We start from the raw sequence: 18,963 nt of genomic DNA, 5'->3' as shown, positions 1-18,963 counted from the left end.
ACCATATTTGGGTTCAAATACTCAAACTGGAGATATTCCTCTAGCATCTTACTTCGTAGAAGAACTAACAAAAAACATTCAAGGTTCAAATAGAAACGTCACGATGGATAACTGGCTTACATCAATACCTTTAGCTGAAAAACTTCTGATGAGTCCAATGAATTTAACAGTTGTTGGAACTGTCAGAAAAAATAAAAGAGAAATTCCTGCTGAACTCTTACAGTTGCGCTTTCGTAATATTGGAACTTCGATGTATTGTTTCGACCAAGCAAAAACTCTTGTCATACAGAACAAAACCAAATAAGTGCATTATTCTTTTATCTATTTTCCACAAAAAACCAAATGTTAATAAAAAAAAAAGTAGAAAACCGGAAATGATAGAATTTTATAATGCCACAAAAGGGGCCGTAGATACTTTGGATCAGATGTGCAACAATATGTCATGCAGTAGGAAAACACGCTGATGGCCTCTTTGTATCTTTTATGGCGTGATAAATATCTGTTTAGTGAATGCACATTTCATATATGTGCATAATATGGCACGCAAATCGGAAAAAGCATTATCCAGAAAAAAGTTTGCGATAAAGCTCAGTGAAGATCTTCTTGCTCTATGGATGAAGAAGCTAGAGAAGGGTATCAACTTTGCCCCGATCAACAAGGACAGTTATAAGTGAAATTTTGAAACTGGATATAAACATTAAACCATCTGAACAATCTGAAACTAAAAAAAGGAAAATTTGCACATTTTGTCCATATAATTTGCGCAGAATGACGCGCAACTTTTGTCTAACATGTTCCAGAGCTATGTGTGGAGAACATCACGCTAATATGTGTAAAGATTGCTTGGAAAATAAATAAATCATACTTTCTTGCTTATTTGAAGATCGAGAGTCATGAAATCAGCTTCAGATAGCATATTTTAATTTTTTTTAGCTTTTAAAATAGGTTTTAATCACACCTACGCATACTTCATCTGAGAGACGAATGGTTATCATTCCCATAAGTTTTTCGAAGGGTAGCATTCTAGGGTTAAATACGATGAACAAATAAATAACATCTCCTGAATAAAACAAGTGAAAAAAAACAAAAAAGTTATTCACTAAAATCTGTAAACACTTTACACATAATGCAGTCAACTTTCCAAACTATTTGCTACTGCAAATACTGGTGATACATTTGTACATATCCACCTTCAAAGTAATCTTCTCGTGCTACACTGAACTTATGAAAGAAGTGGCATAGTTGTTAAAAAAAATCTTCAGAGGCATTTTTAGGATTAAATCCAAGTGCATTTATCAAAGTGCACAAATCAAGTCACATTTATAACTTCCTTACTGAAGGGAAGGGCCCAGAAAGCTGGGTTTTCATACACTGAAAGAGCAAAAAAATAAAAAAAAAAAAAAAAAAGCTACACTAGCATAAAAAATGGGACAACACTATGGCATTTTGTTCAGTCAGCTCAAATAAAAAAAGAATAGATCAATATGCCACATCATTTTCATGTAATAGAAGACCAACAAACTAGCACACACATCCCCAGATGTTTGTTAACTGTCCCTTGATAGTAACAGCATCCTCAAGAATGTACTTCATGTGTGCAACTGCTAAACACTTTGAGGATGGGTAAAAAACACTTTTAAAATCATCTTTGCCTTTTGAACTGTTCTGGCAATATTTCATGCTTTATAAATATAAGGAGATTTCCACATGACTGACAAATGCTTGAAATGTGGATCATAAAAAAAGCTTGTTTCATTGTCCACTATAAATATGCTGCAGAGACATGGCACTTGTATTAGCACTAAATTATTTTCAAGGCCGACATGGGCTACCTGCCCAAATGTTTTTCCATTTTGAATCTAGGAATGGAATCTGAGGATCTACTATCTTTTCTCATAACTCATTCTACAAGAGTACTCTCAGATCTACAAATTTTTAATTTTGCAATCCCAAGTGCAAAGGCACAGCAATCAGCCTCTGCTAATACGCATACAGTCAGAAGCAATAAAAGGAGAACAGAAAAAAAAAAAAACACTGCAACACGGTATATGAATGTCAAAAGTGTTTTCCGTTGTTAATGAAAGCATAAATGGAAATCTTCATGATTATACTTAATGTTTATCACACAGAAGGTACTTAAAATTAAATATTTTGTTTCAAATTCCTGATTTTACAAAATCATAAAAAATACACAGTTTTTATACAAACAGAAGTTTATAAATAGAATTATCATTGAAAATTTTCGCACAATTAAAAAATATTTGCAGTCTGCAGACTAAAAGTTTGTACAAATATAGTACATAGTACAGTCAAAAGTCGTTAATCCAGACTCGTCGGGACTTCGGCGATTCCGGATTATCGATTTTTCCGGATTATAGATCATCAGTTTAAATCTGGTAAGATGGCATGCAGAAATTATAAAATTAAAAATATGAAACCGTAATTTATGAAATAGAGAACAATTATAATCTAAAGGGTATCAAAATTTACAAAAAAAAGCTTAATATTTATTTGTTTACTTTATTAAACATTTCTTTCAATGTAAGTTGTTTAAATTGCTTCGTTTTTTATGTGATAATACATTCTCTTTAATTCTATAAACAGACATAATTTCTTGTTCAGTTACAAAGTTCCGCTGTTCAAGTTCTATAATTGCTGTGTCTACCGACTAATTTGTCAATTGAAATTTTTTCGTTTTCAATAACCTCTGTCACTTTCTTCATTATCGGAAGCGAATTATAATGACGAGGAATTTGATTTAAATCATATCAAAGACGGAGTACATCGAGATGAAATACTACATTTAGTAAGGAATTATAAGCCAAATAAAATAAAAACATCTGCCCTGAAGATAAGGATAATGCTGACAGATCAACTTCCAATACATTGCGCGCCGCCGCGTTAAAGATAAACAAAGGTTGCCTTTATCCATTTTTTGCAGAAATTCCACTTTTTGTTTAATGAACTTCGAAATATACTTTCGCTTTGTAGATTCTTTACATATTAATAAATATATATCAGAAATTCTATTTGACATAATCGAAAGTTCGAGCTTACTTTTATAAAATTGCTCTAACAGTTTGCAAAAAATAATAAGCCGGATCCAATTCGAAGATTAAGGAACAACGCAATCTGCAACATTAACTGAAATAGATAATTAGTTAATTTTAGCTGATCCGATCCGAACAAGTATGACTGGAGTAGCGTGTGATGCGCGCTGTTTCCAGCTCATGAGGAGAGCCAGTAGGCACAGGACGGTAGGAAGTCTTAGCTGATACCGTCCGTTATAGATTAAACACGCACTCGTAAACGTATTTTGTGCACATGCACAAGCATATTCGCAGCCGTAAAGTTCTTATGCGCAGAAAGTTTGCAGCTTTGAGGTCCGGATTATAGATCATTACGGATTATGGGTGTCCGAATTAACGACTTTTGAGTGTATCCACTGAATCTCCCCTAACGCAGACAGAAATCCATATACTTCCAAGATTTCATCTGATTAATTTTTTCCTGGGAGCTGGGACATAAATGTCCCACACATTCAGTACATAAATAAAGCACAAGGAATTTTAATCCAATACAGAGAAGCAAAATTTCTTACTGAATATGCAGTAGGACGAGCCAGATTTGGTCGATATGTGTTCTATTCCTTCTTGACAGAAGGAATATATAAAAAAAGTCTCTTTAAGCCACAGGAGAAGTATGTAACCCTTTCTGAAGCAGAAACTGCTTCAGAAGAAACTTTAGAAGGACAAAAGTAAATTTAAGTAGCTAAAGAACAGCAGAATTTACATTCCAGTAAGTCCTACTCATTCATTGCACACAAATTTAAGATTTGCCAATCCGAAAATATACAGGGAAAAAAAAAAAAAAAAAACTTGAGCTAACCAGAGAATAAAGGTCAAATTAAATAGAAAAGTGGATAAAATATTGCATGAAGAACAGCTATTTAAAGTGAATGCCTTGAGTTATACCTCTGAGCTAACATTTAAGTTTATCTTACTATCAAATCCCAGATACTGCATAAATATTAGAGAGTTTTGAAATAATTCAAATTTGAGAAAGTAAAGAATTTTAGAAAAAGCATCAAATTATAATTACTGTTAAAATAATAAATATATTATGCTTTGTTGTTCACAAAAAAGAACAGCTGGGCATTTGAAGAGAATTATCAAACTGTCCCATAACTAAGAACACTGCCAAGGGTACACTATAGGGAATAACTATTATTGCAGTTACATGGAAGGTAAACGAGGACAATAAACAACCAAATCAAACAATCAACAAGAAATAAGGCAGCAAATCTGATTGTTCTGTCAGGACTTATACTTTCTACATCGAAATAAGTACTTTTCAACAAGTGATTTACTAATAAGAATATCTATACAAGACAGCATCAAGGTTTGTTTATATGGTGTGAGGGAAAAAATGCAGTCAGATCAACAAATGCTCATAAAATAATAATTCTGCATATTGTTGCAGTCATAAAAATAAAGAATTTAGATAAAAGATAGTATGAAAACATTATAAAAGTTCCAAAATTAGAATCAATGCTTAGATAATCTATCTGAATGAAGGTGTAACCTAAAGTGATTACAGTATTTTATCACAAAGCATAATGGAATTTGATAGTTAAGTTTGAGAATTGAAGAGAGAATTTACATAGGTAAGTTGAAAAATAAGTTTCCCCTGTCGACTGTGGTCAGAGTTGTGTATGAAAGTCAAAAAATAGAATGAGACATTAAAGATATGACATACCTTTATTTTTTCACATAGATACCAAGTACATTGAGACATTTGTCATATCACTTGATAAGCTTCAAAAAGCCCTCCAGGAAAAAATCAGGGCTTTGCATATGGAAGAAGCGTTGAACGGCTTGTTTCACTTCAGTACTGCTTCCAAAGCGCCTTCCTCCGAGATTTTTCTTCAAAGCCGGAAACAGATGGAAGTCGCTTGGTGCAAGATCAGGACTGTATGGCGGATGGTGTAGGCACTCCCAACCAAGAATTGCAATATGGCTTTGCGTTGCCGTCGCCGAATGTGGTCTGGCATTGTCATCCAACAGCAGAACACCAGATATGAGAAGGCCAGGCCGCTTTTTCCGAATCGCCTCTTTCAATTTCGACAGGATGTCACAGTAGCGCATGGCATTGATGGTTCCAACCTCCAAAAAGTCCAGCAACAAAACTCCTTGGGCGTCCCAGAAAACTGTGAGGAGCACTTTACCTGCAGAGGGAGTTGTCTTGAACTTCTTTCGGACAGGTGATGACGGATGTTTCCACTCCATAGATGCGGCCTTCGATTCTGACGTGAAATGGTGGACCCACGTTTCATCCCCCGTCACAATCCGAAACAGAAAGTCATTGCCATCTTCATGGTAACGCACGAGATGTTCCAGGCTGACCCTCATGCGTTGTTCCTTGTGTGTCGAGGTCAATTGTCGGGGCACCCATCGTGCTGACACTTTTCTGTATCGAAGAATGTTGTGGATGATGTTTTGAGCTCGCTCATGTGAGATTCCAAGTTCTTCCGCTACTTCATCGATGGTGATATGCCGGTTCGTTCTAATCATGTCATCCACCTTCCTGACATTTGCATCTGTAGTGGCCATGCGCGTCCGTCCAGCTCTCTGTATGTCCTCCACTTGCTGACGTCCATCACTGAATGTGCGACACCATCTCCGCACCATTTGCTTCAACATCACACCTAGCCCATAGACTTCCACGAGGCGGTTATGAGTTTCTGTTCCTGATACTCCCCGAGCCCATTCATAGCAGATAACTGCTCTCACTTCCTCCTTTGACCATGAATTCAAAACGCACCTTCTCTCCATACCTACCGGGGCTCAAATGAGAAGCTGGTCTCCGCTTTGAGGAGGCACTGCAACAGCACCATCTGCTTGATTTGCAGCGACCTCTACCCAATGGTGTATCGGTGACTTGCGTGTTTTCCTGCTGTGTCGCCTTTCGCCCATAGCCGTTCAACGCTTCTTCCATATGCAAAGCCCTGATTTTTTCCTGGAGGGCTTTTTGAAGTTTATCAAGCGATATGACAAATGTCTCAATGTACTTGGTACCTATGTGGAAAAATAAAGGTATGTCATATCTTTAATGTCTCATTCTATTTTTTGACTTTCATACACAACTCTGACCACAGTCGACAGGGGAAACTTATTTGGTACTTACGTATTAACGCAACCAGGCCAAAATTCGCATAAATTGCCAAATTTGGCGACCCTACTTACGACAACCCTACGTGTTATACGTAATTTTGTAAAAATAGCATGTGGAGATTCACAAAATTTTCCTGCAAATTTTTGTAATTTATTAGCAATTAAACCTTTCTGGTTTTGAATTTGAATAAGTTGCAGAATTATTTTTTCGGTGGAAATCTTTTCACTATTGCTTTTAGCACTGATTGAAAACCGTATTCGTCATAACCATGTACACGTCGACTTATTTTTACTTAGAAAAACATCCCAGAATTGCATAAAAATGGCATTGCGCACACTCTTGACTTTATCCATGTACACTGCTATTTTCTCATAAATTACAAAAATTTGCACGAAAATGCAGGAAAATTTTGTGAATCTCCACATGCAAAATAGCAGTGCACACGGATAAAGTCAAGAGTGTGCGCAATGCCATTTTTGTGCAATTCTGGGATGATTTTTCAAGTAAAAATAAGTTGACGTGTACATGGTTATGGCGAATACGGTTTTCAATCAGTGCTAAAAGCAATAGCGAAAAGATTTCCGCCGGAAAAATAATTCTGCAACTTGTTCAAATTCGAAACCGGAAGGGTTTAATTGCTATTTTATATTTTAAAACAAAATAATATAAAAAACTGTATTAAAAATTATCTGTAATTAATAAGTGTATATTTTCTTTCTATCCATACTTTTTTACTCAAACTTAGAAATCGCGCCAACCTGGTTGCGATAAAACGTAAGTACCACTTATTTTTCAACTTACCCTCGTAGTAAATACATATACAGCAGGCAATAAAGATTAAATCAAGCTTTAGCACTATGATGAAAGGAGACGCTTTTATTTCTTATACATTTTATCTGATTAATATATGTTAATAATTAATTCAACAGAATTCACCCAAGAGCTTTATAAATAGTGTTAAAATGTTTAAAATATTCAGTTTACATCTGCTGAAAGCTGCTTACATCTGCTCAGTTTACATCTGAAACCATTACATTTGGTCAACTCAAAACCTTAATTTAACCAATACAAATAATTACACATTATCAGTTTTTTAAAAACAAAAAATGTTATTCTCAATATTTAATGCATTCATTACAAGCTAGCAGATTACATATTTTGTCATGGCAAACCATTTGATGAAGCTTTGCCTTAAGATTTATATCTCAAACTGAAACACTTACTGCAAGACACAAGTTCATACTCATGTTATACTTGGCAGAAGGAGGGAAAATAACACACAGGCTATTCTGCCACAGGAAATAAAATGCAGAAAGAAACATTAGTATCTAATGACCTGCATGCTCAGTAAATGGTGAATGTGTATAATTGTTAGAGTAATATTACTTTATATACAAATAAAAAATAATTAATATAATGTATATCCTCTAAGTGCTAAATGCTTTTCAGGCTATAAACAAATTAGCTATCAAAGTCAACTCAATTTTTATTATTCTAATATTTACACTACCTAAAAATAATTTAGATATTGACTTTGATGACAGATATTGGAAAAAATTAAATTACACAGATGTATTTGACAGTTTTTCTTTCATCTACTATAAATATTTAACATGTGCTCTATTCAGGTAGCCTGCTATATATATTAAAAGATTTTATCATATCTTGGATAATTTGAATGAATATCTCAAGACACACTTAGGCAAGGATAACTTCTGATACATATAGCAAAGATATACTAAATTATTTTATATAATTTACACCAAGCTGGTAATCTCCAGAGAATTAAATAAAACAACAATATCATGCTATTACTCCAAATAATTTTCTCATGAGTTAATTTCTACTATGATCGGCAGAACATCATTTGGCAGATTGATTAAAAAGGCTGACATATAAGGAACAGGAAATCAAAATCCAGGTTTATCTTTCAATGAATCCAATCCTATCAGGTCAATAATTTTCGCTATTTAAAAAAAAAAAAAAAAAAAAAAAAAAAAAACTCGTACGAATCAAACACATACACAAAATACCAATTCAACAATTACATTTCATTTACCTTCATGAAATAACCTGGGAATAAAGAAATGTACCTGTATTTTAAATACATATATACAGCAGTAATATCAGCTGGAAAATAATTTTGTCATACCAATTATATTAAATTCTTTCTTATATGTTAACTAACCCGTAAGTAAAACAGAAACTATTAAGAAAATTGTAAAGGTTATAAAACTTCTTAAACGTGATCATACAATAAATTAATAAATAAGTTGAATTTCCTCTTTTATTACATTCCATAAATTTTTATGCAACCTTTTTAATTCAGACAAACATAAATAAAATATAATTTTTCATTATTAATAAAATTAAAAAAGTACTTGCATTATTATACTTTTATCCTGAAAAAGAAAACTAATATTTTCTAACATTTACTAAGATGGGAAATGTTTCAAAATACGAGAAAATAATTTATCTCCGTATCATTTCCATAAAAAAGTGAGTTTTCCTGCTCAAGGGAACATTTTAAGCCTAAGCTTATCAGTAAACTTTATTTTATTGATAGGGATTGCGTAATTTGTTGGGAAAACACATAATTTGCTTTCATATGAGCATGCACTTTATTAATTAAAAGCAGTTCTGAAGGAGAAGTACAGTTATTTAATACAAACGAAAATTATTTATAGCCATCCGCCTATACCTGAGTAATGTGCATAACAGGTTGTAGACACATCCATGTTGACCAACAAACAACGTGATTCGTACATCAACATTCCCAGAATGCAACATCAAACACCTGGTTTAAATTAAATTCGCTTCACCGCACTATTGTTGAACAAAATTTATAAAGCGTTTCATATTGAATGCCTTTTAAAACTAAAAAGTGCCTCTAAAATGAGTATAGATAGTAACACAAATTAAACCAAATTGCTAATTACTGAGCTTCGTAAATTGTGACCCGTAGACTAATGAAAATTTCAGGTTCAAATTCCGACATTTAAAATGGAATAAATCGTTTAGGCTAATTAAAAACATGAATTCGATCAATTTGAAATTAGTCTTAAAAAAAGACATCAGAACAGTATGAAATCAGGAGGCTTTGTTTACTAGACTATGCAGAGAGGGAATAATCGTTAAACAATCAAGAAAAGCAGGCACCACAAAAAAGTGCTTAGCGACTCAAGGAAAGGAAACACTACAAAAATTTTGCATTCCTGCCTTTGGCATGGTAAGGTGCAGTTAAAAATAAACCGAGAGAGAAGAAATTGAAAAAAAAAAAAAAGAAAGAAAGAAATGGTGTTATACTTGTTATCTATATGAAAAGCATTAAAATTTCCTAAGTGCTTCTGAAAGTTTCTAAAAGTTCTAATGTCCCTGACACTTGTTAGAAATGCACTCTACTTTAACTCCGTGAAATCTTTTAACGACTGGCATTGCAAATTTCGTGAACTGGGAGTTTACTTAAGCAATAGGTCGGCTAGTATTTGAGAAAAGAAGAAGACAAGGTTCCGAAGGATCAATCATACAGAGATGATCAGATTGTAACATAACCGAGGATTTCATGTAATGGTGAGAACTCCTGATGCGATACACATCATATGGTCTGACATAATAACAGTCCTAGTAGTTAAAACTTTGCCTCTAGCTAAAGGTCTCAAAAATTATTTTCTTGAAAAATCGCTTTGATCCTAAGAAAGTAAATTTTCAAGAGTTTCAGTTTAAGGACTGTATGAAACATCCAATTTCTTATGAAGATAGTACTCCTGTAATAATGCTCAAATTTACCACCCTTCCAAAACTTTTCCAGCTGGGATTGCAAAGATAACAACTAATCTTTTGAAGCCTACTTTCCCAAACTAACATTTCAATATATTTCACTTTTGAGAGAACACGAAAGGGCAATTTTGAGCCCCTTAGTTGTCAGTACTACTTAGTAAATGCAAATGTCATTGCATAAGCAGCAACAAAGGTCATCGGACAGTGACTCCAGTCAATTCTTCCCGAATGCTGAAGAGTGGGGTGCCGATTTTTCGGTTAAATCCGTCTTTTTTAGAACCTGTTGTAAGGATCTTAAGTTTTACTAACGTTTATTTTATTTTAAATCTTTACTATCACTTCTTATTTTCTACTTCCGAACAGAATTAAAAGCTTTAACTTATTTATGCAAATTTGTCTTGCGAACGCCAAGTACTTAAGTTGTGGCTTTTTGCCAAGCAAGAGAGAGGAAGGAGTGATTAGGAGCGGGCCGCTTGCCATTGCAGTTTTACTCGGTTGCTGGTTGCCTTCAAGGCCAGAGGTTTAATCCTCTTGATAATTTTAAACGTATCGTAGTGTTAACAGTTCTCTGTACTACATACGACCTTTCTGTTAGTATACGGCCAATCTTCAAGTGGACACTTGTTTATTAATCCAAAGTTAGTTTAGTTAGAATTTAGTTAATATTTTTATATTCTTACGTCAGACAAGTGGTTGGTCTCTGTATTCCGAAGTCCGGAAATCATTGTAAAGAGAGAAAAATAAAAGGTTTCGTATATCCTTCCTGTGTATCTTGTCTACTTCCCACATTTATTGAACATAGCTTTAGTAAGCTCCCTGCTCCGAGTCAGGTCATTTAATGCTCCCAAAGCAAGTAAGGAGGAGGACTGAACCTGATAGTGGCGCCCGACGAAGAAGAATAACCATGGCCGAGTTTCAAGGAACACCTGTGCTGCCTGCAGAAGCGGTTCAGAATCCAGAAATGCCAGCTGCCGCCCTGGAAGGATTTGGTTACATCGTCCAGACGATTGCGCGCATCGATGAAACCAGAAGCAACATTTAATGGAAACTCAGCAGTAACCAGTTTTTTGGAAAAATTGGAGGACCACTTCATGATGTATCCCGTGCATGAGTTCCAGAAAGTCACCTTAGCTATCAGCGCTTTGAGGGGCCAAGCGCTTAATTGGTTCAAATGTATAGGCAGAAGTCTCTTGGGTCAAGCGGGAAGTCCCACCTATACTTACGAAAATTTCAAGACTGCCCTAGTAAAAGCCTTCCCTGTCGTAAGGGGTCGTGCAAAATTAGAAACGGAACTTTTCAGCATATACCAGAAACGAATTGAAAATCTCTCAAGCTTTATTTTAAGAAAAATTCACGTCTTCAAACTCTTGTATGGAAACCGTCCGGATCCTGAGATAATTCAAATGATTTTGGCGAGGTTACTTCCCCAAGTAAAGACTTTATTGAATTAAGGAATCCGACTACACTGGAAAAGTTATTTGAGCTAGCAATCCAGTTTGAAAGTAGAAGAACGGCGGACATTGAAAGAAGACGCCAGTATGAACAACAAAACCAGTTTGGTGCGCAAAGACCACAGCAAAGTCAAGAACACGGCTACGGAAGTAAAGCGAATAAGCGGGCAAGGAAACCCGAGTATCCAAAAACAACCGGCGAACGTCGACAGTTCAATAGTAATCCAGGAAAAAAAGTCTGAAGGCCAGTGAGAGAGAGAGAACAGAGTACAGTCGGACACAAAAGTATTCGAACACCGGTACCCATTCAGAAAATTTACTTTTCCGTTGAGAAACAAAATTGTCTCCAGAGTCTATCTTGGTTCGATAGACAAAAAAAAAAAAAAAACAAAAGGATGGCTCATGTCCAAAATTGGCTAGGTGCATGAAACAAAATACAACATGACCTATCTGGGTGAGATGGGAAACAAAATGGCTGCTCACGTAATCCATTATTGCGCTCATAGAAAACGCAAAGTGTCGCTGCGGCTCGTCTCGGTTCGCGAAGAGTGAAAACCCAAAACGGTCTGCAGTGTCTATCTTTGTTGAATGAGAAAACAAAAGGATGGCTCATGTCCAGTTTATTTAGGTGTGGGAAAACATATAACGTGACCTATCTGGATGAGATGTCTCCAGCGATCCAGTATAGACTTTTTCCCCATCTGCAATAGGTGACATCTATAAACAATTCCATTGAAATCTCCTCGAAATATAAGAAACAGCTAGCTCGTGAAATTGTAAAGTATTCCCAAAAAATTCCACTTCTTGAAGAAGGAAAAACACCCTAGCTGCAGATGAGGTAGAGAGAGAAAAAGCATGTTGCACCATGGAGAGCCCGCACGGTTCTGAACAGAAAACGTGGAATGCATTTATAGAAAAGAGTTGAAAGTGAAAGTAAAAGCCGATTGGAAATTTTTCAATTGGTTGCCGACTGGGAAAAAATTTTCAGAGCTCAGAAAAAAAATCTGAGATGTAAAAAAAAAAAAAAAAAAAAAAAAAAAAAAAAAAAAAAAAAATTGATAATTTTTATCATGTCTTCTAGACATGATAAAAATTAACCCTACCCCCCTTTTGTGTGGGAATGTTGTCTCACTGTTTCTAAAAAGAGACCATGACTCATTCTAGGAATTATATGTTTTAAAAAGGATGAGTTTAAAGTTTATAAGATATGATAAGTTTTTAAAAAGGATATGTTTTAAAAAGTCTTTGGGTTTCTCCATTCCAAAGTAAACAAAGTGAAGACATCAAATTAATAGAAAAAAAAGGAAGAGTTTTTTTTTTTTTTTTATATATAGCTCTGGAAATATTTTTCCAATTCAACAGCCAAGAAATATTTCCAGCCAATACAATTTCATTTTTACTTTCACTTTCAATTCATTTCTTATATCTATAAGAACATTTCATGTTTCTGTTCAGATCAGTGTGGGTTGTTCAAGATGCAGCAACTCTAATGCATCCCACAACCAGGAAAAAAAGATGTTCTTTCATGAGATGTTCTTTTGGCTTTCGAAAACAATGATGACATGATGATTGTAATACATTTCGGTTCTCATGTCCCATGCTTGAACTCAGAATTATTTCCAGAACTCTGAGAATTTTTTCTAGTCAGCTCGATAACCCAACTTTCGTATATCTATTTTTTAAGCCACTCGAGTTTCGACTTCCCATCCGTGTGTGCTGTGCATTCAACCTGGAGACACATTCCCTGAGCTCTAAGAAAATGTTTCCCAGTAGACTCAATCCCTGAAATGGATTAAAAATAAATTCTTTCATACATTTTTAAAGCTCAAGCGTGTTAGGTGTCATGGAAAGAGCCTTTTTTTTCCCTGAGCTCTAAGAAAATGTTTCCCAGCAGACTCAATCGCTGAAATGGATTAAAAATAAATTTGTTCCTATATTTTTAAAGCTCAAGAGTGTTAGCTGTCATGGAAAGAGCCTTTTTTTTCCTGAGCTCTAAGAAAATGTTTCCCAGTAGACTCAATTGCTGAAATGGATTAAAAATAAATTCTTTCATACATTTTTAAAGCTCAAGAGTGTTAGCTGTCATGGAAAGAGCCTTTTTCCCTGAGCTCTAAGAAAATGTTTCCCAGCAAACTCAATCGCGGAAATGGATTAAAAATAAATTCTTTCATACATTTTTTAAACCTCAAGAGTGTTAGGTGTCATGGAAAGAGCCTTTTTTTTCCCTGAGCTCTAACAAAATGTTTCCCAGTAGACTCAATCGCTGAAATGGATTAAAAATAAATTCTTTCATACATATTTTAAACCTCAAGAGTGTTAGCTGTCATGGAAAGAGCCTTTTTTTCCCTGAGCTCTAAGAAAATGTTTCCCAGTAGACTCAATCGCTGAAATGGATTAAAAATAAATTCTTTCATACATTTTTTAAACCTCAAGAGTGTTAGGTGTCATTGAAAGAGCCTTTTTCCCCCCTGAGCTCTAAGAAAATGTTTTCCAGCAGTCTCAATCGCTGAAATGGATTAAAAATAAATTTGTTCCTATATTTTTAAAGCTCAAGAGTGTTAGCTGTCATGGAAAGAGCCTTTTTTTTCCTGAGCTCTAAGAAAATGTTTCCGAGTAGACTCAATTGCTGAAATGGATTAAAAATAAATTCTTTCATACATTTTTAAAGCTCAAGAGTGTTAGCTGTCACGGAAAGAGCCTTTTTTCCCTGAGCTCTAAGAAAATGTTTCCCAGCAGACTCAATCGCTGAAATGGATTAAAAATAAATTCTTTCATACATTTTTTAAACCTCAAGAGTGTTAGGTGTCATGGAAAGAGCCTTTTTTTCCCTGAGCTCTAAGAAAATGTTTCCCAGTAGACTCAATCGCTGAAATGGATTAAAAATAAATTCTTTCATACATTTTTTAAACCTCAAGAGTGTTAGGTGTCATGGAAAGAGCCTTTCTTTCCCCTGAGCTCTAAGAAAATGTTTCCCTGCAGACTCAATCGCTGAAATGGATTAAAAATAAATTCTTTCATACATTTTTAAAGCTCAAGAGTGTTAGCTGTCATGGAAAGAGCCTTTTTTTCCCTGAGCTCTAAGAAAATGTTTCCCAGTAGAATCAATCGCTGAAATGGATTAAAAATAAATTCTTTCATACACTTTTTAAACCTCAAGAGTGTTAGGTGTCATTGAAAGAGCCTTTTTTTCCCCTGAGCTCTAAGAAAATATTTCCCAGCAGACTCAATCGCTGAAATGGATTAAAAATAAATTCTTTCATACATTTTTAAAGCTCAAGAGTGTTAGCTGTCATGGAGAGAGCCTTTTTTTCTCTGAGCTCTAAGAAAATGTTTCCCAGCAGACTCAATCGCTGAAATGGATTAAAAATAAATTCATTCATACATTTTTAAACCTCAAGAGTGTTAGCTGTCATGGAAAGGGCCTTTTTTTCCCCAGCCCACTCAATCGCTGAAATGGATTAAAAATAACTTCTTTCATACATTTTTAAAGCTCAAGCGTGTTAGCTGTCATAGAGCTGCAGATGAGGTAGAGAGAGAACAAGCATGTTGCACCATGGAGAGACCGCACGGTTCTGAACAGAAAACGTGGAATGCTTTTATAGAAAAGAGTTGAAAGTGAAAGTAAAAGCCGATTGGAAATTTTTCACTTGGTTGCCGACTGGGAAAAAATTTTCAGAGCTCAGAAAAAAAAATCTGAGATGTAAAAAAAAAAAAAAACGTTTTGTTAATTTTTATCATGTCTTCTAGACATGATAAAAATTAACCCTCCACCCTTTTGTGTGAGAATGTTTTCTCCCTGTTTCTAAAAATAGACCATGACTCATTCTAGGACATTCCAAAGTAAACAAAGTGAAGACATCAAATTAATCGAAAAAAAGAAAGAGTTTTTTTTTTTTTTTTAACTTTGTAAATATTTTTCCCAATCAACAGCCAAGAAATATTTCCAGCCAATACAATTTCATTTTTACTTTCACTTTCAGTTCATTTCTTATATCTATAAAAATATTTCATATTTCAGTTCAGATTAGTGTGGGTTGTTCAAGATGCAACATCTCTACTCCATCCCACAACCACGAAGAAAAGATGTTCTTTCATGAGGAATTTTTTTGGCTTTCGTAAACAATGATGACATGATGATTGTAATACATTTGTGTTCTCATGTCCCATGATTGAACTCAGAATTATTTCCAGAACTCTGAGAATTTTTCCTAGTCAGCTCAATGAACCAAATTTCGTACATTTATTTTTTAAGCCACTCGAGTTTCGACTTCCCATCCGTGTGTGCTGTGCATTCAACCTAGACACACATTCCCTGAGCTCTAAGAAAATGTTTCCCAGCCCACTCAATCGCTGAAATGGATTAAAAAAAATTCTTTCATACATTTTTAAAGCTCAAGCGTGTTAGCTGTCATGGAAAGAACCTTTTTTTCCCTGAGCTCTAAGAAAATGTTTCCCAGCCCACTCAATCGCTGAAATGGATTAAAAATAAATTCGTTCCTATATTTTTAAAGCTCAAGCATGTTAGCTCTCATGAAAAGGCCTTTTTTTCCCAGCCCACTCAATAGCTGAAATGAATTAAAAAGAAATTCCTTCATACATTTTTAAACCTCAAGAGTGTTAGTTCTCATGGAAAGAGCCTTTTTTTTCCCTGAGCTCTAAGAAAATGTTTCCCAGCAGACTCAATCGCTGAAATGGATTAAAAATAAATTCTTTCATACATTTTTAAAGCTCAAGCGTGTTAGCTGTCATGGAAAGGGCCTTTTTTTTCCCCAGCCCACTCAATCGCTGAAATGGATTAAAAATAACTTCTTTCATACATTTTTAAAGCTCAAGCGTGTTAGCTGTCATAGAAACTGAAATTTATGTCATGGTTTGTGTCTCACACGTCGTCAACGGTACGGTTTGAGGTGAAAATTGAAAACCCGGTATGAAAAATCTCTTTAAGTTCACTTTAGAAGAAGCTGTGGGATAGAGAGATTTCGTCATGGAAAAATGTCTTTCAATGTCTTTCAATGTCAGTCATGGGAAAATGTCTTTCAATGTCCGTCATGGAAAAATGTCTTTCAATATCATGACATCTCCTTTCAAATAGGATTGAAGGATTTTTCTTAAACTATGTTGAAATCTTGATCCATCCAAATTACAGATGGGAAATTCTGATCCATGGATGGATCACCCAATTTCGCTAGAACTTGATAAACGGTTGCTGATGAAATCCAAACGAAAACCCTAGCTTTTCGAACAGGAAACATTTTCCCCTAAACGTATTAATGATTTCTATTCTGTGAGACATTAAAAAGTGGAAAGAAACTTGTGTTCACAGAAGCTCTTTCTATAAGAGTGGTCCTAGGTCCAGATGAGATAGAGAAAGAGAAAAAGCATGCTGCACCTTGGATAGCCCGCACGGTTCTGAATAGAAAACGTGGAGTACTTTTATAGAAAAGCGATGAAAGTGATGTCTTGGCTGTAGAATTTTCACTTAGTTGCCGACTGGGAAAAATTTTTCAAAGCTCAGAAAAAAAAAATTTGAGATGTAAAAAAAAAAAAAAAATCTTTTTGTTAATTTTTATCATGTCTTCTAGACATGATAAAAATTAACCCTACCCCCCTTTTGTGTGGGAATGTTGTCTCCCTGTTTCTGAAAATAGACCATGACTCATTCTAGGAATTATATGTTTTAGAAAGGATGAGTCATAGTCCTTGGGTTTCTCCATTCCAAAGTAAACAAAGTGAAGACATCAATTTAATAGAAAAAAAGAAAGAGTTTTTTTTTTTTTTTTTTCAGCTTTGGAAATATTTTTCCCATTCAACAGCCAAGAAATATTTCCAGCCAATACAATTTCGTTTTTACTTTCACTTTCAGTTCATTTCTTATATCTATAAAAACATTTCATATTTCTGTTCAGATCAGTGTGGGTTGTTCAAGATGCAGTAACTCTACTCCATCCCACAACCAGGAAAAAAAGATGTTCTTTCATGAGGAATTCTTTTGGCTTTCGAAAACAATGATGACATGATGATTGTAATACATTTCTGTTCTCATGTCCCATGCTTGAACTCAGAATTATTTCCAGAACTTAACGTATATTTATTTAAACTACTCGAGTTTCGACTACCCATCCGTGTGTGCTGTGCATTCAACCTGGACACACATTCCCTGAGCTCTAAGAAAATTTTCCGAGCCCACTCAATCGCCGAAATTGATTTAAAATAATTTGTTTCATACATTTTTAAAGCTCAAGAGTGTTAGGTGTCATGGAAAGAGCCTTTTTTCCCCCTGAGCTCTAAGAAAATGTTTCCCAGCCCCCTCAATCGCTGAAATGGATTAAAAATAAATTCTTTCATACATTTTTAAAGCTCAAGAGTGTTAGGTATCATAGAAAGGGCTTTTTCCCCCCAGCCCACTCAATCGCTGAAATGGATTAAAAATAAATTCTTTCATACATCTTTAAAGCTCAAGCGTGTTAGCTGTCATGGAAAGAGCCTTTTTTATCCCAGCCCACTCAATCGCTGAAATGGATTAAAAATAAATTCTTTCATACATGTTTAAAGCTCAAGCGTGTTAGCTGTCATGGAAACTGAAATTTATGTCACGGTTTGTGTGTCACACGTCGTCAACGGTATGATTTGAGGTGAAAATTGAAAACCCGGTATAAAAAATCTCTTTAACTTCACTTTAGAAGAAGGTGTGGGATAGAGAGATTTCGTCATGGGAAAATGTCTTTCAATGTCCGTCATGGGAAAAGGTCTTTCAATGTCCGTCATGGGAAAATGTCTTTCAATATCATCTCATCTCCTTTCAAATAGGATTGAAGGATTTTTCTTAAACTATGTTGAAATCTTGATGTTGAAACTATGTTGAAAAACCACGGATGGGAAATTCTGATTTATGGATGGATCATCCAATTTCGCTAGACCCTGATAAACGGTTGCTGATGAAATCCAAACGAGGGGTGCTAGCTTTTCAAATGGGAAACATTTTCCCCTAAACGGAAGAATGATTTCTATTCTGTGAGACGTCAAAAATTGGAAAAAAGCTTGCGTAACAGAAGCTCTTTCTAGAAGACTGGTCCTGGGTCCAGATGAGGTAGAGAGAGAAAAAGCATGCTGCACCTTGGACAGCCCGCACAGTTCTGAACAGAAAACGTAGAATACTTTTATAGAAAAGTGTTGAAAGTGAAAGTAAAAGGCCAGTCGTCTTGGCTGTAGAATTTTCACTTGGTTGCCGACTGGGAAAAATTTTTCAAAGCTCAGAAAAAAAAATTTGAGATGTAAAAAAAAAAAAAAAAAAAAAAAAAAACTTTTTGTTAATTTTTATCATGTCTTCTAGACATGATAAAAATTATTCCTACCCCCCTTTTGTGTGGGAATGTTGTCTCACTGTTTCTAAAAATAGACCATGTATACCAATATACTACAAACGGACTTGAACGCCTGTTCTCAGTATGTAGCTATACAAATTTGAAGGTAAAATTAAAAAAAAGACATCTTTTTGGGGAAAAGGGAGTAAATTTGTATAGGAATATACTACAAACGGAATTTAAGGCCTGTTTTCAGTATA

The 18,963-nt window shown here is 34.9% G+C and overlaps 1 protein-coding gene across 2 annotated transcripts in view; it reads right to left on the bottom strand.

Annotated features, from left to right (window-relative positions):
• The window catches only part of LOC118203454 (cyclin-dependent kinase 17-like), a 286,968-nt gene extending 277,922 nt beyond the window's left edge, over positions 1 to 9,046 (bottom strand). The window contains exon 1 of one of the 2 annotated variants that reach the window (XM_085823207.1): positions 8,876 to 9,046. The gene's annotated coding sequence lies outside the window, so the exon portion shown is untranslated. The other variant, XM_085823211.1, reaches the window with a different exon arrangement.
• Positions 9,047 to 18,963: the final 9,917 nt, after the last annotated feature.

This window comes from Stegodyphus dumicola, chromosome 1, assembly GCF_044657685.1.
Source record: "Stegodyphus dumicola isolate Sdum_Otavi_A_Nest chromosome 1, ASM4465768v1".
NCBI lineage: Eukaryota > Metazoa > Arthropoda > Arachnida > Araneae > Eresidae > Stegodyphus > Stegodyphus dumicola.
Note: the sequence above shows the minus strand (reverse complement) of the source record. Positions and strands in the feature narration are given on the sequence as shown.